This window comes from Manis pentadactyla, chromosome Y, assembly GCF_030020395.1.
Source record: "Manis pentadactyla isolate mManPen7 chromosome Y, mManPen7.hap1, whole genome shotgun sequence".
NCBI lineage: Eukaryota > Metazoa > Chordata > Mammalia > Pholidota > Manidae > Manis > Manis pentadactyla.
Genome location: NC_080039.1, coordinates 34,360,539 through 34,384,595, shown reverse-complemented (window position 1 = coordinate 34,384,595; position 24,057 = coordinate 34,360,539). Strand labels below are relative to the sequence as shown.

Sequence of the window (24,057 nt, the reverse complement as noted above, 5' to 3'; positions counted from 1 at the left end):
GCAGTGGAAGCACGGCAGGAGGCCACGTCAAGGAATTTTTCTTTACTTACCAATATGCATATATGCTCCCAACATGCTCTACCTTCAGCTCGCTGCTGAGGAAGGAGCAAAGAAGCCGAAAGGAATTTCAGCTGCCTTGTTCTCCCCCTTTACTTCTGTGTCATCTTTCTGCAGCATGAGCAGTCCTGCCGTAAGTAACACGAGAAGGACACAAGATAGGACAGGGTTCTGTGACATCTGGGTTTCTTAGAAGCAACTTGTAGTTCCAGGAGAAAGCACCGCCACACCGGATGGCCATTCGTGGCCCCTGTGAGTCCATCTGCCTTCCGTGCTCCTAGGGCACCATGACTGGTGCATCTAGGGAAGCAGCCAGCAACTGTCAGGAATGCAGGCAGTACACAGCTCCTCTGAGCATGAAGAAGTTTCATCTCCCGGCTGAACTGCACTTCTGAAACCAAGTTGAAAGCTTCAGTTTTCAGAATTTCAAGACAGAGGCAGCAGCACCGGGAACCAAGTATGTGAGCCGTCTGACAAGAGGGTGCCTGTGCAATTGCTCACACCGCACACCCGTGAGTAAAGAAACGGGCTAAGTGGATTCATGCCACTCATTTCCTCTTTTCAACCAAATTATCTGGCTTCCTCATCAGAGGACACCTCTCTCCTGGATGGAGAGCTCATTTCTATCAGTAGAGAGAGATTCTGAAGCTTTGCCCGATTTGGAACATTGAGCAAGAGAACCACGTTGTACATTTCCTTCTTTGCTTCTTTCCTCGAACATTATGTTTTCAGACATGACCCCAGTTACTACACAGTTAGTATTCTTCACTGCCATACCCCACTTCTTCGTATTAATATGACACGGATTATCTATCCCTTCTGCTTTTAATAAGCAAGTATATGTTCTGGGACTTTGGTCTTCAAAAAGTTGCTACACACATCCCCCCAGGGGCCTCAGGGTCTCTCTGATCCTGAGTATCTATGACATATGCCTTCAAGGAGAAGTCTTGGTCCATGAGTTACTCACTGAAGGCACAACCACAATTTTTAATCTGGCCAGATGTGGGTAAGAGTTTACACAAATGTACAGCCTTAACTTCACTCAGTATATTTCAAATACAGTGTTTTGGCCAACTTTATGGCTAAGGCGTGAAGTCTCATTGCTATTTAAATTTATGTTTCTTTTTTATGAATGAACTTAAAGACCTTTCATATCTTTGAGTTGTAAATGATTATCTCTGAACTACTTATTTATGATTTTGCCCATTTTTAAACCGAGGGGTGTTTGTGTATGTGTGCGTGGGTATTGTTAACATTTTTCATTTGCTGGTAAAATATATTGAAAATATATTCTCCATATTGGATGCTTTATTTGTCACTCTTTATTTAAACAGTGGATAGACAGAATTTTTTATTTCAGTGCAACTGAATTTAATCAAACTTTTTATATTTTAGTTGCTTTTTTTTTAATACAGTTGACATGTAATATTGGTTTCAGGTATACAACACAGCGATTTGAAAATTATATACATTACTAAATGCTCAGCATGGTAAGTGGAGCTACCATCTGTCAAGGTACATTTTCGTTTTGGTTTTTCATGCATTTCACAAACCTGCATTATAGCTGTTCTCAAATACTGTCTCCTCAAGGTTTACGCGTTTTGATATTTGGCCCTAAGTTCTTAACAAACCTGTAATTATTTTTCATTGGTTCCTTTTTTTTCACAAGATTACAAGCATAATTTGTGCATATGTTTGTACAGGCCTAATTAACTGGAAATGTACAAATGAGAGGAGAAAGATATGCTGGTCCCGTATATCTAGATGGGTTTACTCGTTTCCATTGAACTATTTAGCTGCTCACTGTCCACACATGTTCTTCTAATTAACACAGGTTTATTAACAAAGCATCGCATAGAACACATTGCCCACTTTAGTCTTTTCAAATAAAGGAAGGGCTCTTGGCTTATCTCAGGCCATTGTTTTTCTACATAAATTCTAAATCAGCTTATCAATTTCTGTGAAATGTCCTTTAGACATTTTTATTTGAATTTTATTCAATCAGTGGCTTAATCAGGAGAGAATCACCACCTTTATTTATTCTTATGCAAGGAAATCATGTTTAGTTATTGCCACTATAAATCGTATGCTTCTCCATATTTTCCAAAGGATTACTCCTGTTCCAGGGAGGGCAACTGACCTTTCTGAGTGGATACTGTATCTCACAGCACAATTAAACCCTCACAGTCATCTGACCGCCTCCCTGTAGATTCATGTGGATTTTCTGGGCTCTCACATCATTGATATATAATGACAATTTTCCTGCAATTCATAAACCTATTTCTTTCCTTTTCTAGGCAGCACAATACAGAATACAGTTGGTGACAGAAGACTTCAGGAGATGTTTCCCATCTTAAATATTGTAAGTATGTTACCTTACATTATTTATTGTAAGTAAATTAAATATTGTAAGGATTTCCTGCTGTCTCCTCCCTTGGTAAGGAAGCTCCTTTGAATTGCAATTTCCTATTCATGAACATTTGCAGAATTTCATTGATATATATATATTTTGCCATTTACTGATAAATGTTCCTCTGAATTGATGCTTTCATCCACGAATGTAGGTGAATTATATTTTTTAAATATTCCAGCATGAGGGGGATAGTGGTTCCCCTAAAATGAACCGCAACTGGTCATGACACCGATTATATTTTGTAAGTCAAATTTTTCATGTCGGTATGTTAATTTTCTATCTGTGCTGATGTGCGAGACTGGTGTGGCTAAACCATTCAACCGTTCTCTTCCTGGTGATCCTGAATTTGGCTCTGTGTGTCTCAACCTAGCAGTGCAAAACCTCACAACACACAGCTGGGGTCTGATAACCAATGTCAGGGCCACTCTAAGCACTGGTCTCAGAACACACCGTGTCTAAGGTTTTCCCTTCAGTTTCTCTGGGCTTCATGTATTTTAAAAATCCAAATGTATTCGTGATTATTTTTACCCTTACTGAATCTATGCATACATTCTATAATAAAACCCATTTTGAAGCAAAACATTTAACAATGCAGGATGGAGAGACCAACAGATGGACAGATAGAAGAGAGTGGCATATTTTTCAGTGGTTATGGCAGTTTTAGGCACAGAATACAGACCCCAGAAAATATTTCTGCCCTGAGTTCAACAGAAGACATTTCTGTGTGTGACAGCCATTTGAGGGCACTAGACTCTGGGTCTTACCAGTTGAGGAGACCCCATAATTGTATGTTACTAATGTACCCCAGATAGTTAATACTGTATCTTATTTTCATCCGCCAGAGATATACAAAGGTTAAGAAATTGCCCTAACAGCTTGACATGGAGAAAAAAATGGGCATTTACAAACTCAAGAAACGATTTCTCTCTTTGCCTCTCAAGGACATCCCATTTTCCTGTAGATGAGTATGGCTTTTTTTTTTTTCCTCATGCTGAAGCTCCTGTTAATTCGCATTAATTCTTATGACTCACTGCTCACTTAGGGGAAACCATGCCATTTAATGAAAGAAACAAAAATGCTACTGATGAGAAAGGCTCTGGAGGCACTGGGATGTAGGGAAAAAGTATTTTAAAGATCTAGCTGTAAATTACAGAATTAGCAGACAACGCATTTGCCCATTCATGTAAGAGCGGCAATGCACAGATGAATGTGGTTTGTTGAAATTGATTTGGGGAGGAAGTGAGTCAAATTTTACATGAAGCTTTTGTTTATGTAAGAATCCTCATATACATATATAAATACAAATATTCGCTTTATGTTTATAGGCCTATGTAAATTTTCCTAATGTAATTTGGTGATTGAGGTTCATTTTGTAGTCATAACAGCAATTTGTTTCCTTATGTCAAATGTTTAAATGGTTTAAACGTGTTGTCATTTTCAATCCCCCTGTAATTTTTAACAGTAAAAACAAATGGGAAACATTAAGATTGTGAAATAATTAGCCCATTGGGAAACCGTAGGATACATTCTGCAGACCTTAATTAGTGTCACTTCTGAGATTTGTAAACTTAGCAAAGGTAAATCCAGTGGGTCTCAGTTTTACCAATTACTCAGTTGATTAAAAACCACACTGCATGGTCAGTAATTTTAAGATTAAAACAAAAGTATAAACGTTCTTTGCAAGCTGATATGAACGATGAATTTCACTTTGGATATATACAAAGTCCTTTAATATTTAAGCAACATGAACGTCAGATCATGAATAAAAATTGATGTATTTCCATTAGTAGTAAAAATCTATGGGACTCCCAAAGTACAGAATTGAATACTTAGTTACTGTCCTGAAGGTAGAAGGTAACACATGGGTTTCCGGTGTAAGGACAGAGTCACCGGACTCTCAAAGTCACCTTGTCTGTGTGATGTGCTCTGAATTAGCAAGGAGGGCAGGCTGTGATGGGCAGGGAGCCGTAGCATCGATGCCTCACATTTGAGGACCTCATATCGATGTATTAAAATGTTGGCAGTGAATTGTCTTTCCCTGAACGGAATTTATAATTTTTCGATGTCTAATCAGGATGGCAAAGGCATTTCCAGGAGAAGCTTTAAGGATGAAAAGGAGTAACGGAGTCCCGTTTAGGTAAATGAAATTAAAAGGGAGGATGAATAATTCTCACGCTTCAACCTATCCATTTAAATTTTCTGGACATCATACGAACACCAAAAAAAGCCTATAAATTCTGGAAGGTTCATGCAGAAATAGGAATGATGACACGACAGAGAATACCATCAGGGCAGCACACGTAGCATGCAAAACACTTCAAACTATTAAATGATGCTGAGAATCACTTGAGACTGAGATTGGGACTGAAATGTACTAAAAGAATTAACGCTGCAAGTTCAGTGGGGAGAATTACAGAAAGCCCACTTATTTTTCCCTGAAGGGGAAGAGAAAACACTGCAGCCTAGTTCTGAGAAAAATCTACCAACACTATCTGCACTTACGTCCCTTAAATACACACTTAGCATAGCAGAGAACAGAGGGGACTATGCAGACTTTGGAAGAAGGGATGAACAAATCTTACAACGTTAACATGTGAAGGTGGACGGTGCTCTTTTTCCGTCATTGGATTGCCCGACAAAGCTCCTGGAGCAGGGCCCCCTTCCGCCTGTACTTCGTGGACAGGAAAAGCCCAGCACTTCCCATCTCTGCCTTGCGTGGGGTCAGCTTTCTGCTTTCTGCATGCTGAGTGGGGGAAGAAGATGGCCTTGCAAACAAAAGGCTTGCAGAATTAACAGGAACCCTTAGGCAACATTATTAGGAAAATGCCAAAAACAATTGTTTTGGATGTAAATGCAAATTGCAATTCCATGCTGTGAAAAAAAGCAATCCCAACCAGGCCTGCGCACCGCCATCATCCAGGAGATGCTTCCCCAGGGGTCTGGCAGGACAGGCCTATTGTTTCTCCTCTTCGCTGTTACAGTTGCTGGGGTAGATACCGGGTTCCCGGACACAAGGTGGAAAGCACCTTCACAAGGCAGCAGGCAGGCACATTCACCTGCAGAATCGGCTGCCGTGAAGGCCCACGGGGAGGCCACTTTGCTCCCAGGCTTTCTGAGTACTTCAGGCTCAGAGGTGTGCAGACAGCCAAGATGAGGAACAGAACCTTTGAAGAAATGGCGGTGGGGGATGGGCGGGGATAGAAGTTCCTTGCAAGTGCATGACAGAAAGGAATGACGTAGAGCCTCAAAAACAGTCGAAATGATACAACCTTTGAGTCAACTTTATTTACCCAAAAGTGACAAGAAAAAAAATGTGATGGTATAGACAGATGTGAGTCTATCTATGGTCTTTGTATGTGTATGTATGTATACATGGAGAGAGAAAAGTATATATATATATCTAGCATCTATCCTAAGTATCATCCATCTTTCATATCTATCAATTACGTATTTTGTTATCCATTCCCTCCAGCATGTGTCCATGAATCTCATCTATCTTTCCATCCATACACCATCTATCTATATAGCTATCTACCTGTCATCTATCTACATACTGTCTGTCTGTCTATACTTACACAGATATCTGAGTAGACCTAAATTTTCAGATTTGGAGATTTCCAGGTGAAAGGGAAGAAGAGAATATTCAAGAAACACCCACTCCAATACTTCCAACTAATAAGGAGTCCCAGGGAAGTTAGACTGAAACCAATGTCAAAAAAGCAAATAGGTTTATTACACTGTAACAAAGCGGCCCCAACCTAATGCCCCCAGGCCCCGGCTGCCTACTGTGGAGCTTCTTTTTGGCAGGGCAGAGACGTCCTTGACCAACAGCGGTTGGCCCCCCAGGCTTGTTCTGATTGGTCAAACAGGATATGGGCTGCACTGTGCCTGTGCTTCTGATGTTTGCTATCTGGGGAGACCTCGGACATTTCCTGAGTCCCTCTTGGCCCCTGTGGCTTCATCTGATCAACTGTCTGAGTCATTTCTGGCTCTAGCTTCATCTGATTAACCCCCTGGGTCAGTTTTGGGGGACCCCAGTCTCTGTCCATCTCTGCTCATGTCTATTTTTCTGCCTGACCAACTACACCTCTTTAGAGGTAACGTGGGGACATGGCTGTGTGACTTGGGGGAAGATATTTTACTGTATTTCTTTTGTAAAGACAAAAATGTGGGCGGGGAGTGTATTTTGGACAGCCATTGCACAGTGCCTGCCAAGCCTACTAATTTAGCTTACATAATTTTATTTGCACTGTCCCATCCAAGTATTAACATTACTTTTTTTTTTTACCATTTCATTTTCAAATGGTGATGATACTTATAGAAATGCAACCCAATGCTTTACGGAAGGTTCTTTAACACCGTCCTATGCTGAATTTATACAGGAAACAGAGTTGACTTTTTCTGTCAAAGTCTGGACTATCTATTACAGGCCAATTTTCAGTAATTTTACTCATTTTCTGAAAGAAGAATGAGGCAAACTATTGTATGCCTTGGTTATCCATCCATTATTTCAGGATATAAAGATTGTTTCTCTTTAAAGATAAAATGATTGTAATTCTAGGACATGGTGGAAAAACTCAGAGAAAACCTATTTTCATGGGAACAGAAAATCAAAACACATTGCCTAAATAATTCATTTTTCTAAAGTAGTATATTTCAGATCAATAAAATGATGCCAGCATCTTGACAGACATGAACCGGTGCAAGCTGAAAAAAACACATTTAAAAAACCCGTATTTAAGAACTGTGACTCGGTCATATTTTTAAATACTGAACAATTGATTTCACATACATCCCAGCCACTTCAAGGACTGCCTTGGTAAGAATTTGATTCTTGGCCTTAAAAAAGTTCTATGTTTTCGACACCTCCCTTCAAAACTTACTAGGTAGAAAGAGACAGGAGCAGCTGGGAAAGGGAAGATGAGGTTCAAAGAGAAAGACCCCCGGGTAAGGTTCAAGGGAAAACCCAGCCAGACTCTGCCCAGGTGGGGGTCCCACGTGAAGGGAACGAAGGCTTTGCAGGGAGGTAAGTTCCCCTGCTGCCAGATCCCAGTGTGGGAACACACCAACAGGACTAAGAACCCGCAAAACCCCACCTCACGGCGGGAAGGGCCATGCTCACCGAGGGGGAGGCTATACAGGTGGATCCGTCGATCAAACGACCCCACCTTGTCCGTCAAAGAGGCGCCTCCTAGGCACAATGCAGTACAAGGGCCTCCTGCCTAGAAGTTCAGGGCCTTGTCTACCTTGACTCTGGCCCGCTCCTCCCCTGGAGTGCGTTCAAATAAAACTTCCACCCTGCTTCACTGTTACAATGCTGCCTTTCAATTCTTTGCTGTGGCGGGGCAAGGATAGAGGAGAATAAACCCAACCTCTAACAACCTCAACTGCCGAGACTTGTTCTATCCATGCTGAGAATCACAGAAAGTGCTTCCCGGTATATTAATGAGAGTCCCTTCTTCCTATGTTTTTATTGGAGATTTATTTGCACAATAGAAGAATTACGTAGGAAAACATCCTTAAAAATAAAGAGGACATGCTACAGCCTCACGGACACATTAAAGTAGGTGACCACTGATTCACTGACCTCTGGTGATGGCTCTGGTGGGCTTGAATCTATGGGGGATACCAAATGCTGTTTAATTGTCACATCTTGTTTTGAAAAGAGGGAGCTAGACCCAGGTGACTACAATTATCTGGCATTTCCAAGATGTTTGCCCTGGTGTAGTGACCTCCATGTGGAAAGCTATGGACTGTAAATAGGCTTATGTTATAAAGCAGTAGCAAGAAGCCTTGGGCCACTGTCATCTTGACAGTTAAGATTAATTCCAGCAAAGTGCTGGTGGAAAAGGAGAAATTGGGGCAAAGAAGTGGCCTTCCATAAAAGCTTGGTTTTTATTGCTTTTATCTTAAATGGGGTAAAAAAAAAAGTTGCGAGTAACTATGCAAGTTTACCCCATCCCATAAAATTTAAAAATCCTTATTCCTTGAATGTCTAATGTGCAAATACTGTATCAAAATACTTCATAGCCAACTCTAGAAATGGACAGTGTTTGATTTCACACCAGCCTCGTGATCCTAGAACACAGCAGGGATTTAGAAATTCCCCACGTTTTTGTGTTCTAGGAAAGGGGTCAATGCACAGAAACATCTCCTAGGACTTAGGTAAGACTCAGGAATCCCCTCCTCTCCCTACAACAAGGCCAGATACACACCCTCCAAGTTCCCATCCAGTGCCTCATAAATAATTAACCGAGTGTGTGTTCCTCGCTCCTCTATGGAAACAAAATGCTGGTGAAACTTCAGTTAAGACACCCTCCTTCCCACAGCCGTGACCTCCGGCCGGTCTCGATGTGAGCCAGCATCTCAGCCCTCTCTGGGGCCTCCTTCCCCCCAGGAACACACTGATGTCAGGGGAAGACACGCTCTCTCCTTGCTGCATCAGCCACACTTCCCACCCCGCCTCCCCACCCTGTGAAGTTCCTTCTGCCCTCACAAACCCGTCCCTCCCCCCATGAAACAGCCCACCTTCTTCCCCAGGAAGGCGCTCTGAGCTGCTGGACAGAGTTTTGTCCATGTCAAGTCTCTGTCCGTCCCTTACCTTCCTAGAGCATTTGGGGATGAAGGACTTACAGGATATTTTAACTGCTTTATCACTTGCGTCTGACAATCAACCCCTCGGTCCTTTGGTGTTCCAGGGGCCTGACCCACCCCTCTGCCTGAAGCAACTCCATCAACAACAGGAGACAAAACATATGAAGCCCTGGATCTCAGGACATTAGACATTGCCCAACAAATCCCCTCTAAGAAGGGAAACAGAGGTTTGTACCCTGGGAGAACCTCAGAACAGTCAAGTACGACTGATAACTAGACCAGTCAATGAGATGGACACCCTCTCTGCACTGGGAATAATACAGATGAAGGTAACATTACCATAGAAAAACACATCATGATCAGAAAAAGTAAAATATCAGGTATGTTCAAGTAAAAATCCATAGATGGAAATAATTTTCAACAGTTCTTTAGAGCCAGAACATAGGGGGTGGGAGAGAAGAAAAGGAGATTAGCAGGGCAGGATTCGTTTTTGTGATGAAACAATTGTGGGACACCAGTAATGTTCACTATTGGAAAGAAAGCAAGGGAATTTCCCAAAGTCCAGATACAAGATGATCCAGTTTTCCCGAAAAAAATGAAAGCTTGGTCTCAATCAACATGAAACGCTGAAGATATCATATTGATACATGTGTTTATATAATTGTTATTCATATACAACTTACAAATTCTATATATGATCTCAATCGACATTAAGCAGTAACTATCTCAGCGATATATAGGTATTTGTGTATGTATACACATGATAACATGTATATATAAACTACTTATTACAGATGTAAGTGTATAATCATAACTGTATAAATGCTTATATATTTGTATTTTTGTATTTTATATATATTTAAGAACAAAAAAACATAAATCATTTATATATGGTTATATATATTGCATATTCATATATATAAACAGCTTGGTCATATGCATCGTGGCCACCATACCTTTAAAAGTCATCTAATCAAAACACAAACAGAAGCCAATAGGAAAAATGCTTTGTGAAAAATACTCTAGCAAACCAAGAGAATGAGCAAAATAAGTCACTTATAACTGAAGAAACTATGTCCATGAAAATAAACAACTTTTAAACCTCACTTATAAAACTGAATGTACTTATACTGCACCTTTATGTAACTTGGGGGTGTGATTAGAGATTTTGAAGTTGCTATGTTTTTTTTTCAACAGGTGTTCAACAGATTCTATGCAATAGTGAAAAAAATAACCAATAGTATTTTAGCATAGAGTAATCTCTAGTAAGGTGTTGTTTAGACATTACCAATCATTAAAATTGAATGAGGTGCAATCCCATAGCCTCATCCACAGAACACCAGGTCCTGCTGAAATGCAAAGAGCATTTTTCAACTGTGGTTTTAATGGAAGGGGTCCTTTGCCTCCTTTTGAAACTTACTGGGCCAGATGAATGAAAATCTTATCAATACTTGAATTACAAAAAGAGAAATATTGCATTCACTCCCACCATCACTCAAACATCGAATAAATCTGGCAAATAAAATCATGAAATATAGTAGTTCCAGCACCTGGAGAGAATCATGGTAACAAGGTAAGATTTCACATAACCCAAGGCTATTAAAATTCTATACCATATCAACAAATCAGGTTGCAACTCAGAGACTGAATAGATACATGTAATTCCAGTCAGAAGTGTATCAAAGAAAGGGTAAAGCCTTTAGGAAACTACATGTACACAAAATTAGAACCACCCAGCAATACTGGTAGCTGGCAAATTTGGATCCCAGGAGAACATTAGACATGTGTCTATTTGGATTAAATAATAAAATACCGAAATGTAGAACAGCAAGCCTTCTAAGGAACGCATTAGGGCTTCCTCGTTTCCTTAATGTGGTAACAGGTCCCTGGCTCAGAACCCAAAGTCAATCTCTTCCAGTGGCAGCATAATTTGTTGAGCTATTTATTTCTCCTTTCATGTTTCGCCAGTATGTTTCCTGTCTTGTTTTCAAGATTCTAGAATCTTTATGCTGCAGTCAAGGTTTCTGAAGTCCCGAAGGCTAAACTCATTGGCACAATTATGTTTAGTGAATGGCACGGGGAGAGTGAGCAATTTCCTTTAGAAAAAATGAGATTAAGAAGAGTTTGGAGGTCTGGTTTCAAGAGATGGTAGCCAACCCAGATAGTCCTATCCTACACATGGAGGCTTAGACTTGGAGGAAATAGAAGATGACGCTGGGCCCTGGTATTCTAGGACTTAGCAAAGATTCCTTTGTATGCCTGACACACTCAAAAACTCCAGAGAAATCAGGGGTGCTTATATAATCAAGCATCAAGGAGTTGATGGCATGGCTACCATCCTGGAAAATATCCCAAAGCACACAAACATAATAATAACTGAAATGGTTTACATGGGAACGTAGGATGGGGAGATGAGGGAAAAGGAATTTTCTTTCTTCCCGATTACCTGATCACACATTTCTAAGAGGATCGTCATGAGTGTATGCTACCACTACAACAAAAAGTTTTTTAAAAATGTTTAAAGGCTTTAACTCAGCATATCTTCTATGTTATTGTGCACAGATCGGCCTATGATTTGCACAGAGCCCACGATGAAATTGTTGGAAATAAAATTTACTTTGGAAAGCCCTTAGGAAATTAGCCAGTCATGACTCTTTGTCTGAAGTAGGCTTTTTTTTTGTTAACCAAAGCAACAATCCTGTGAGTATTGCTTCCTGCACATGATAAATGTTGTTGCTGAAGGGAGGCCAAGGATGTGAACAAATCGTAAGTAAGAAGATGGTTAAGCCAGCACTGGCCTCCACTGAGGTGCAAAGGCTAAATTCTCTACATGCTTCACGCTGAACTGCCCGAGAGAGCACAAGCTCTACAATTTTATTACATGTCCTCACGGCAACTAGGCTCTCAGACACAAACCCTGATTCAGAACATTACCTTGGAGATAAGTAAGTCCAGGGAACACAAGCAACCACATGGCCACTCTGGTGAATAACACCGTGTTGTGTATTCCAAACTTGCTAAGAGTACATTTGAAAGTCCACATCACGAGGAATTTTTAAAAAAAAACATTGTAACTATGAATGATGCACATTAACTAGACTTATCAGGGTGACCACTTAGCAATATACACAAATACTGAGCCACTTTGCTGTGCGCCCAAAAATAGTATCATATTTTATGTCAGTTCATACCCAAAAAGAGAAATAATAAAAGATGATTTGGGCTTCTCACCAGGGTGGTTTTTAGGGCCTCAGCAAAGGTTTACACAGAGGAAACAAGAGGCAGGGGTCAACTTTCATGGACCGTGTACACTGTGCCACCAATCTTCATGCACAGGAATTAATTTAATCCTCACAACCATAGATGCGAACTCATGTCATTATCTCCTTTTTCATGTGAGATCGTGGAGCCTGGAAAATCTTATGCCAACTTGCTTAGGTCTTATAAATTACAGGGTTAAACCTGTGTGTCAGGATTGATTCTAACTATCCTGATCCTGGGAATCTATGGCTAGATTATCTTAAGTGACAAAAATGTTTTTCTCAAATTGGCACAAATCTCCAAACACTTTTCCAATAGATTATTTATGTATTCTATTGAAAAAAAAAAAAAAGTCATGCAAGTTTTTTTTATTGAAGAAAACAACATACAAACCCATGTTGTTCAAGGGCCAATTATATAATCACTAGGTAAAGTCACATTCCTGCACAAGGTGGGTGCTCCGCAAAGTATTCCTTGTTATTATTATTTTTTTAATATTGCAAAAGAAATAAGAAATGTCTTAGTGACATATTGGGCAAATTGTTTGCTGTTGGTACCATGTAATGCTTTACAATAGTAAAGAGCACAGAACGAGACCCATATGTAGCTGTGTGGATGGGTGAAAAATGCAAATGGCAAAGTATGGCAAAGTGATGCGCACCAGAATTTTATCATCACAAGGGCACGTGTGTTTAGTCAGTATATAAAAATGCACACAGATGAATATATAGCGACACCTAGTAAGTGGTGACCTCTGAGAAGGTTGAAAAACATGTATGTAGGCAAGTTAGTAGATGTACATTTGATGTCTTAAAAATATACTTTGAAAATTTATAATGAAGGATCTCATTATCTAGTTGCTGGTCAGAGGGGCATTTTTATATTGTTGTTCATATTTTACATGGCCGAGATCTTTTCCACATTAATTTAAAAATGTAAATGAATAAAAGGAAGGACATGGGCAGAGGGCAAGCGTGTATGGTGACGGAAGACGTGTGCAACAAGGAGAGGCATGTAGTGTAGCTTTGGTTCATTTAGGAAGAAGTGATGTCAAAAGGTGTGTTTGACAAAATGGAAGAGTAAAAACAGACGGACCTGAGTTGTAGGCGGAGGCTCAACTCACATCATGGTGACATCAGCAAACACAAGAAAGTGGCTCCAAACGTGGCCGTAGATGGCTGTAAAATACTCAGCAGTGACTGTTGACAAGCTGCATAGCTGATGGTATTTCCCACAATCCCAGCGACCTCTGAACTATGTATGTGACTATGTAACTAGATTAACGACATGTTACCTATTTTTTTTTTTTTTTTACAATGTGACAGTCTGATTCTTTTTCAGTCACAGATTTTCTGTGCGAGTTTATGGGAAAATCTAGAAGAAATTCATTGGAGAAAGGTTTAATCAGGTTTTTTAAGCAATAGTATAGAAGACATAAAAAAACATTAAATTGTTACTGAGGGCAGAAGAAAATAATGCAGTAAGGAAGAGAAGGAATCTCCTTTTGGCATGCTATCCAATTATATTTACTGTTTGTTTTTAAACAACATATCAAATTTTCAATGTCTCTTATAATAAAATCATTTCAAAATTACATAGCTGACTGACTGACTTCCTCTGTTTTTTGTATCTTATGAGACACATATAATAAAGTCGTCAGCCTGTAACAAAATCTCAGATGGGATTAGCTTCCAGGAAGTTGATGAAAATATTATCTCTTACTAATTAAGCTGACCGATTCATTCTCCTTAGAAACAATTTGTAGAAGCAATCTGTTCCAACAGACAACAAAATCAATTTTGTTGCTATTTTTAAATGCACGTGCTTTAGACCAAAGATTATTGTAAACTATAAACTTTCTATGAGATGGGCGAGTCCTCTTTGCTATGGAAAAAATCTTGATGTTAATAAGAGAAAATAGGATGGTGATTATCAAGGTCTAATGATTGTTCTAAGGTCTGTATAATTATTACCCTGTTTAATCATCAAAATAAGCCTTGTGTGATGGGTATATTAAATAAAAAGTGGGTGCTTTTCTTTACAAATGGAAAGTAGCTCAATGTAAAACCATTTATTCTTAAACCCTGGTTTTTACTGTCACTTTCCACTCTTGTCCCAGAAGTCACTATCTGTTTAATAATGAATACAGTTTTTTGAACATGCAAAGTCTAGATTTCCTCAGCTGTGAAATGGGAAAACAGAGATATCTAACATACAGGGTTAGTAGGAGAAACAGACAAGAATGGTTGGAGAAAGCTCCTACCGATGCCCAGAATCCTGTAAGAAGCCACGGGATATTACCTGTTGATATTTTTATCGTTAATAATTTGTGGCTTAGTGAAATTTCAATAGACGTATTTTCCGCTTCTCACTTTGTATAGGGTGAACACAGTATTTCTGCCATTAAGAGTCAGAGTCACTGGCGAATTGTTTCTCTATCTACAGTCAACCAAGTGCAGTGGACGGTGCAGCATAATGGTTTGGGAAGACGCTGCAAAGGACCTATTTCCCGATCACTCTCCACACTCAGGTATTATTCTGCATGCATGTCTTACATCAAATCACAAGTGTCGTGAGGATTAACTGCCATCAAAGCACTTACTAAAAAGCAATACGTGAGAAAGTCCTAACAGCGTCTCGGAAAACCTAGTAAAGCGAAACTGCCAGTATGTAATGCAGTGGTCTGTGCCTTGATTACTGAAGATGGTAATAAGCCAGTTTGAAAAGTCGACACTTGTCGTAAGAAGATAATTTGACTTCCCCTTAAGGTGCAAGTCACCTTTCGATTTACTTATCAATTATCTCAATGAAATGAAAACAGAGAAGCAGTATTATATATTATTAGAAATATTTGTATTTATGTGTATAGTTGATATTAGGTGCATTTGCTTTTATATTTTTGCCTTGATCCTATTAGAAACCCAACCATATATTTCTCGGTCCAATTGGGGCATTTTCAGAGAGGAAAATTCTATCATAAAGATTCATGGCACAAAACTGGTCACATTATGTTGATAATATTTGGTAATTTATCGTGTCGCAGGGATAGTAATAAAACCGTGTAGTTCAGTTGGAAAGTGGAAAAGTCAGTCTCACAACTTACTGCCTTAAAAGAAGACACAGGAAGGAGAAGCGTGAGGGCCATGAAGCTTGCGTGCGCGCATATATCCAGCATTACGGAATTTCTTTAGCTAGATTATTACTTATCTCTGACTTCTGTGTGGCTCTTAGCTAGAACTATGCTTGTATAAGTTACCAGTTTGGAGTTAGACATCTGTTTGAGCATATTCTTTGAGTCCCTCTGTTACGTGCCCTGAATCGTTAATAGTTGCTTATGCTAAGTGCTGGGAAAAACAATACTTAACCACGTTATTTCAGAGGCAGTTGTAAAAGAATATTGTAACAGTAGCACGAGTTGAGCTGGAGACCACACTTAATTTAAAATGGAGTCAAAATGTAGAGTAACCGTGTTAAGAAAAATCCAAAAACTAAAACACACATGTGAGATTTCAGTATAGACCTGACTTAGCAAAAATCGAAAAGCTTTACCCAAGTGTATGCTACAAGAATCAAAAGAACTAATCCGTGGGAGATCTTTATTTCCTCATTTTTGCCTTCTGCCTAATGCATGGGAGTATAGTGAAGCCCTGCCAATAATGACATCAGTGTGAAAGGATTCTCAGACAATGAGAAACCTGAGCGTGGTCGGGGAAGTCTAACAGCTGAGTTCTTCCATGGGAATTTGCTTTTATTCTATCATTTTTTTCTGTTTTAACATCATCTGCTCTTCTGAGGAGGTAGAAAATTTGCTAAATATCAATGTAAATCGTAAGATGTATAAATCATGAATTATAAGTAAATTGAATTATATCTCTAAATATATCTGTAAATGTAAATGTTAACATAAATGTAATCATATACATACAGTCACGCACGGGTGTATATGTGTGTGAGTGTATATACATATATATGCCATGTCTGTATGCATGCATATGTCCTATCAGGACATAACACTTTAAATTTTAATTTTCATCATGACCAACTGTGCTTTTATTTGCCTTCTTTATTGCTAGTAAAAATGGTAATCATACTATAAACAGAATCATTCCCTCTCTGATTTACATCACCATGAACTCTTGACTTCAGAATTCCAGAACCTGTTTGCACGCCCATCAGAGTGCCTTACACACGGGCGGCTGGGAAGGTGTGGACGCCGTGGTGCTGATAAGTGTGGCCCCAGGGGATGAGATACAGACTGCTCCCCCCTGGCACTTTTGGGAACCTGTTCCCAGCAAAACTCAGCAGCTCCTGGGGGCAGCAGGTGACAATTCCCATTTGTGCAACATTTCCAAGGATGTTTCAGACCGGTTTGGTCCCACAAAATGCTCTTTTTTCTGCTCAAACATCTCCAAATCGAGTAAGTTTCTATTCTCTGGATTGTCAGCTTAGTGGAAAGATCAGGAAATCGTACCACACCCATGTAGGGTGGGGGCCGGCCTTTCTTTCTGCACATATACGGACAGGGAGCTGCGCTTTCCACGGCGGTCTGCGCACCGTCATCTCTGCCTACAGGAGACCTTCCTTTGGGCCTTTGTTTTGTCAGGTGGTATATACCAAAACTGGAAAGAAAACTGGATGGTATCTGAAACATAATAAAACGGTGTGGACTTCTTTTATTAAAGCCTGTGAATCCTAAAATAAAAATGTGCTTAAAAAGATGATGTATGCTAAGAAAACAAAAATCAGGCAATTCTTGTGTACAAAACCCAGTTTGGGGGCTCTGTAATCAATCAGGAATATGGGCTGTTTCAGAAGAAAGCCAGAACAAGGTACTGAGCAATATCGTGCAGGGACATGTGAACTGTTAGGACTGTACGACCCCCGCTGTGGCAGGAGTTGAATGAATTCAAACTGGGGCTGTTGGTAATTTTTCTCTGAGTGTAGTTTACTGCGTTCTTTGATGGCCACGTGTGGCCGGGATCTCCACGGCCCATGTGAATCTGCCCTGCCTCCCAGACGGGTCCTGCACATTGCCTGCATGCCAGTCCCTAGAATGTGCCATAGGCCTCCAGTTCGACCCATTTCCTTCCTCTCTTCGACTTGTAAAATTCTTCCACCGCCCCACCCAACGCTGGGGACCTTCTCGGCACTTCATGCTCCACAACCCTCCCTGGAGATCAGGTGTGCCTTCATTTCCTGCCATGGTCTCTGATTCTAACACCAAACTCCTTCTTCACACTCACCTGCAGGTCCCTATCCTTTCGACACACTTACCCCTCAGTTCTTTGAAATCTTGCCTCCACTTATTTCCATCCCCAACCTAATTTCCTACACGTTTTTATTTGCAATGAGCACCAATCTCTCATTAGCCCGGTGCGACAACTTCCTCCTCCTGATCTTTAGCCATAAGAGTTCCAGCTGGCCACACACAGCAAGTTCCCCATCATTTCTAAACAGCATTCACTTCTGCGGCATCTCCAGGCCACCCATCTACCCCTCCTGGACTTGTGCAGGACAGGTAGGTGCGCTTGCTTGCGATCCCTCAGTTCCCTCAGACACACATTTCGCAGTTTGCTCCCCTGGAATCCTACCCCTCCTCCAAACACAGTCCCTCCATCTGGGCTCGCGTCATCCGTTGTATGTTCCCTAGAATACAACCGCCGGACCGATTCCCCAGTGGAGCCTTCCCATCCTCAAAAACACTCGCCATACTTCCCATCTTTACAAAAATGCTCTTCACGCCCTTCCCCCCAAGGAGATGCCCAGTATACCTAGCTGCCGCGTGAAATCCCCCCAGAACAGGGGCTCTGCTCATACGCCTCGGATTCTTCTACCAGCGCAGCCTCCCCTGCAGATACTCCAGGCAGGATTTTGCTGCGCCCGTTCTCTGGAAGTTATTTGTGTAAAGGTCACTGATAACCGCACGGCGTTGCATCCGATTTTCAGTTCTCAGTCTGTCTCGGGAAACAGTTCGCCTCTCTTTGTCACTGGCCTTCAGGACAACACTGAGTTTGGTGTTTCCTGGTGTTGGGTGTGGGCATACAGGCTTTTCTCTCTCACCCCAGCTGCTATTTCTGTCTCTGTCACTTCCCTCTTTGTTACCTGACCTCTTAATTGTAGCAGGTTCTGTGCTACAATCCTGCAACATCTCTCTGGCTTTCAATCACCTTCTGATCTCATAAAGTCTCACACCAGTGAGTGCCATGTGTATACCACAGATCCGCTGTTTATTCCTCTTCCAAACCCCACTCTCACATAACTAATAGCATTTAAAACTATTCCGTTCGGCACTGTTTTACCCACTCCTTCTGAAACAAAATTTGCTCTGTGGCATTTTCATTATTTTTTTCAGCTAAAAATACCTTCAAGTTCCCATTGTGTTTATGTTTTGATGTGTATGAGTTAACGCAAGTTTTTTTTCTCTATTCCAAATATTTAGGATTTCCTAGTAGTCTGATTGTGTGTGTGTCCTCACAGGAAATAACTCTGCTTGATTTTATTCCTTTGAAAGTTACTGAAATTTGCTTTATACCCCAGCATATACAGGGCTATGTTTTGGTGAAACGTTCATGCGTCCTTCTAAGCAGGTGTATTCTAAAATTGTGGAAGCAAGGCTTTACAAATGACAATTAAGTCTATTTGGCTAATTTGCTTAGTGGTATTTATGCCTTTATAATCTTCTACTGCTTGTGCGTCTGTTTATCAGCTACTGAAAGAGGTTCGTTAAAAATCTCCAACTACACTCATGGATTTCTCTCTCTTTCTTCTTTGAGTTTCTGCAGCCAAATTTCCAACTGGCACATGTTAATTCAGGACCTGAGTAGCCGTTGCTGTTGAATTATAAAACAGTGAGGCTGTTTCGGATCCTAGGCAGCGCACAAAGGACAAAGTGGCACAGGGAGAAAAAATACAGGTGTGAAGGGCAGGGTGCAGCCATCAGGAAGGGAGAACCTCTGTCCTGGAGAGGCGGTTCCCCCTGGGGAGGGGCCTCCAGCCATTTCCCCACGGGCGGGTTTCATGTGCAACAGAGCCCATGATCCTCAGCCAGAGCAGCTCAGATGATTTTTAGCAGTGCTTAGCGTCTATAGTCAATTTAGGTCTAAGTTGTGTTCATTTAAGCAGAGACACGTTAAGATATTAAATATTTAAGCATTTGCAAATCTTCCTGTAAATTACTATGTGATATGAAATTCTGTGGCTGTGTTTGCACAGGTGTGTGTGTGTGTGTGTGTGTGTGTGTGTGTGTGTACGGTATGGTACAATATGTCTGTATTCACAATTGAGACCTTATTTAGGACAAGTAAATGTGTCTATGTGAGTGTGCATTCTCTTCTGTGGACAGAAACAGTGACAACTTTAATCTCCCTGAATCCCTAGTCTCATACTTCATCTTCTTTAGGCATTTAAAGCTTATTGGCCTTGGTAACTGTCTCTGCTTCTGTATTCATGAGGCCGTATGGACACAATGCAGCATGCAAGATCTGCATCCAACTAGCATCGATTACTCTGTGAAGACGTACTGCTCTGCATGTTATTTATGATATTATGCAGCAAGCCTTCTGGACAGAGAAGTCGTATTATTGTAAATAATGAAACTGTAACCTCCTTTTAGGAGGTGTCAGTGCCTGAGGGCTGCCATTTCACCAGATGTGCGTTGCAAAGCCTATTAAAGAAGGGCAGAGCTGGCAAACAAGAAAACTCCCAGAAATTTGTAAAAAAAGAAAAAAAAATCACCAGAATCCTGACTATGCATGCACTCACACACACACACACACAGTGCAGCAAAAGGAAGTAAATAAACAGGAAAATCCCAAACCAGTGTTAGACTTAAGTATATATTTTGCTGAAATGGTTCAACAAGCAGAAAAGTATTAAGAAAATATATATTAAAACAATTGCACTGATGGAATTTTATAGAACACTGTGTATTAGAACACTTACAAATACCCTTCACTAACCAGTAAACCCTAACACATACCAACAAAATAATACTATAAAACTGGTATGACAACACTGTAGTAAAATCAGAAATTGGTAACACCAAGTCAGTGCAAAACATGGCACATGCTTGGATCATAAAATACACCCTTCTAAACAATTCAGGTGCTCAAAAGGAAAAAAACACGGAAGCTGGAAAGGACATCCACAATATCATATAGGAAATGATGTGAGAGACGACTAGCACAGATATTTAAAGGGGAAAAGAAAAGACAAAAATAATTAAAAGAAAACTCGTGCTAAATGCAAATATAGTAGAAAGAAGGAAGGCAGAAAGCGCAGCAAAGAAAATGTGGTTTGCAATGAAATGGCAGATAAAATCCACATAGTAAATAAAATGTCAAACGCTGGCCAAGGGAGAAGGCAGCATCATGGACAACACTGCAGAGGTCAGCCATGGAAGGAAAAATGAAGCACAAGTGATCAATAGCTCTGAAACAGCACTGACTGTGAAACAGGAGCTCACGGATTTAAGAAAATTTAACAATAAAATGAGCATGTTTATATCACATAGACAAAGTATTTCACCTATGAAACAGCCCAACACAGGCAAGAAGATATGTTAGTCCTTAAAGTCTCTTTATTAATGACCTTTAATAGCTAGCTAAAATACATGACACTGCCTGGGTGGAAACAGTAAAGGGTTGTGAAGGTGAAACAGGCTGGTCCTAAGTCAATAATAATTGAAGGCAAGTGATAAGTATATTCCGGTCTATTATACTATTCTCCCAACTTTTGTAAATGCTTAAAAATCCCCCATTAAAAAAACAATTAATGTCCCCAAAGGAACTTTAGTCTCTGACTAGTTTACAGAAGCATTTTATCAAACTAGCAAAATGAGGGGCTTCCTTTATTTCACAAAGGATAACTTGTAAATATTCCTCAGAATGCAAGCACTCAGAAAAAGGTAATTCCACATATATTCAATATTATATTTGAGCATGTACTTCCTGCAAAATGGCAGGGGAAATTAGTCTATAGATCTGAAGTTTCTTAAAAAAAATATTACTAGATGATACACACTTACGATAATCAACAAGCCAGAGACTCTACAAAACAATAAATGAGTAGGACTGCCCAGGAGCATCCTTCAAGAGTAGGGACAACCAATTAAATCACCCAAAATTATCATTCGAAATAGCATCAGATGTATAAAGTTTCCAACAGATAAAAGTCACGGCATTTGAGTACAGAGTAGCATTATTTATAATGGCTCCAAACTAGATACAATGCAAATACACAGCAATGGTATTAATAGAATGAATAAATTGTAGGCTCTTGAGGCAAAAATGAAACAAAACAACATCAAACAAATCATGCACAGTTGCAACAGTTTGCACAGCTGACAAATTTTGAGTAAAAGATGCAACAAAAAGCAAAGCAAAGCGTATGGTTCCCTTTGTATAAGGTCTACGAAGAGGCAGCATTAACTGAAGATGATTTTGGGGAGGATGCAGTCAGTAGTGACAGCGGTATAGGGAAGACATTTCTGGAGTACTGTCAATATTCTACTTATTGAACTGGATGGCTATTATATGGGTGTGTTCTCTTTATGTCAACCCATCCAGTTAGTCGCTTGATTTGTATGCTTTTTGATATTTAGGTAATATGGCAATAGAAAGAAAGCTAACCTTATTATTTTACGTTTGTGGTTATCTGTTGAATGTTTTCTCTATACTTTAAAATTAGTATTCACGGAACAAAAATTTTAATAATTCTTACAAGTGGAAAATAGTCACTGTAATTGAAGTTTGGCTAATTCTGTTGATTCTCTGAATAGTCATTACATATATTAAATGTTCAAGTAGAGAAAAAAATAGAGAAAGTGTAAACTGCATTAAATGTTGACTGGCTGACCATTGCTGATGTAGGCAAATATTCTGCAGATGGATGCAGATCTGATATAAAAAAAACACTGCATAGCTAAGACTGAAATATTATCATACATCATTAAATGTGTCCACAGCTCATCAGCATATTCAAATCACATACATGTCTGGCAGAACAATGAGTTTTGTGGGTTATTAGAAGAAATCACTAGCATGTGTATTTTTCAAATTGGCCACAAGTGAAGATGACTTAAAAAGTATTAAATTCACTTAGAATATATTGCAGACTTTAGGAGGAAAACCAAGAAAAAAAATGACATCATGGATGTGATTTGGATATGGAGACACAGAATTGGAAAATAAAAATAAACACATACATTCTATCAAAACTATTGATACTTCAAAAGGTCTTTTTTAAATTTCAAATATTAACATATAAAGGAAGGACATTTCTACAAACATTCTTAGACTGTATGCCATCCTCACTAATCTTCTAGAATGAAGTGAAGATGTTTTTGAAATTTCCCCAATTTCTAAAATATGCAGAGAGGTGCACTTACTCATTCTAATGTTGGATTTAAACATTGAGCGTGTTTCCACACATTTCACGTACTAAACATTATTCACACTCTTTTTAAACAGAATCACAATAAACCTTTAAACATGCTTTTTTTCAAACACAGCAAGCTTTCATCTTCATGACTATAGAAAACTCCTTTTTCTCTCATCCAATCCTCAGACATCTTTTCATCTATCTTAAAAAATAAATACTAATTAAGTGCTTCACTGGAAATTAAAGGAAGTCAGTTACTGCTAACATTTCAAAATATGATTTAGGACATAGGTCTTCATTCTGATAAAAAGTTAAATAAAGTTCGGTAAGGTGCTGATGTTTGCTATGCATACAGCACGATGCTGTGAGGCCCAGAAAGATTTAAAACAGATTCTGTCAACAGTGGCTCAGTTTCATTCGTGAAAATGGACATCAACAGATGGAGTATTTTTGACAATAATTACTCCATAAGCAACAGAAGTCAACAATACAGATTTTTTTTTTCTATTAGTAAATGCTAGAAAACTACCAAGTGAATTATGTAGGCAATTTTTGCATCAGACTTTGGGAATCAAAGAGGAATTTTTTGTGACTGTGTGATGCTGCCTGTGTTCTAGACGCAAAGACCTCTTCTCATTCTGGATGGAATGACCTCCTGCTTGGCTCTAGTTGGTATCTATAATGTTTTAAAAGACGCAGTTTATAATGGATCTGGGAGAAAAGACTACATCCATTAGCCCTAGCTGGCTGCAAAAATCTCATTTAAAACAGAGTTTGTTTTGATTGCCACAGGCTTTTTACTCTCTCATCATTCATGTATTCAATGTACGGTCTTTATTATCACAAGGTTGCATTTTAGGTTCAGGAACAGCCTTTTTTAGTTGTTGAACTCTATTATGTTTCATGGGCTGTAAACACTCAGGGAAAGCTTATCAAATAACTAATACTGATAGATGAGAGAAAAGAAGTAGACATGGGAACTTTAGGAAATGTGTTTATGGTAATAACCTGACAATTTGAACTGAATTTCCTTTTAGCCTAGTCCACTGGGGTAGAGAGAGCAGAATACACTGAAGTTACCCTTTTACCATGACTCCTACTAGTACAAACATACACACACACAACACACACAAAAGCAGTTTTATATTCACCCCTGACTTCCCAAAAGTATTGAATAAAGCATGAATCAATTAATTATAATTAGATACTCAGCACATTAGACGGTCGTGCAAGGAAACTATGAGAGCTTATTAAAAGAAAATAATAGGTATGAACCCTCACTAGTGTCTACCCCACAGGAACTGAATAATAAACACATACAGACAATTTCACCAATAGAAGTATTGAAAAGT

At 39.6% G+C, this 24,057-nt stretch overlaps 2 long non-coding RNA genes across 3 annotated transcripts in view; one reads left to right on the top strand and one right to left on the bottom strand.

The window, feature by feature from the left end:
- Positions 1-24,057, bottom strand: part of LOC118935974 (uncharacterized) — a 178,004-nt gene that overhangs the window by 123,251 nt on the left and 30,696 nt on the right. The window lies entirely within an intron of this gene.
- Positions 84-9,665, top strand: LOC130682093 (uncharacterized). Of its 2 annotated transcripts, none has more exons than XR_008995397.1 (3): positions 84-190; positions 2,355-2,419; positions 9,169-9,665. It is a non-coding gene; the product is annotated as an uncharacterized LOC130682093 (long non-coding RNA). The 2 variants fall into 2 exon arrangements; XR_008995398.1 differs by having other exon boundaries at positions 84-514.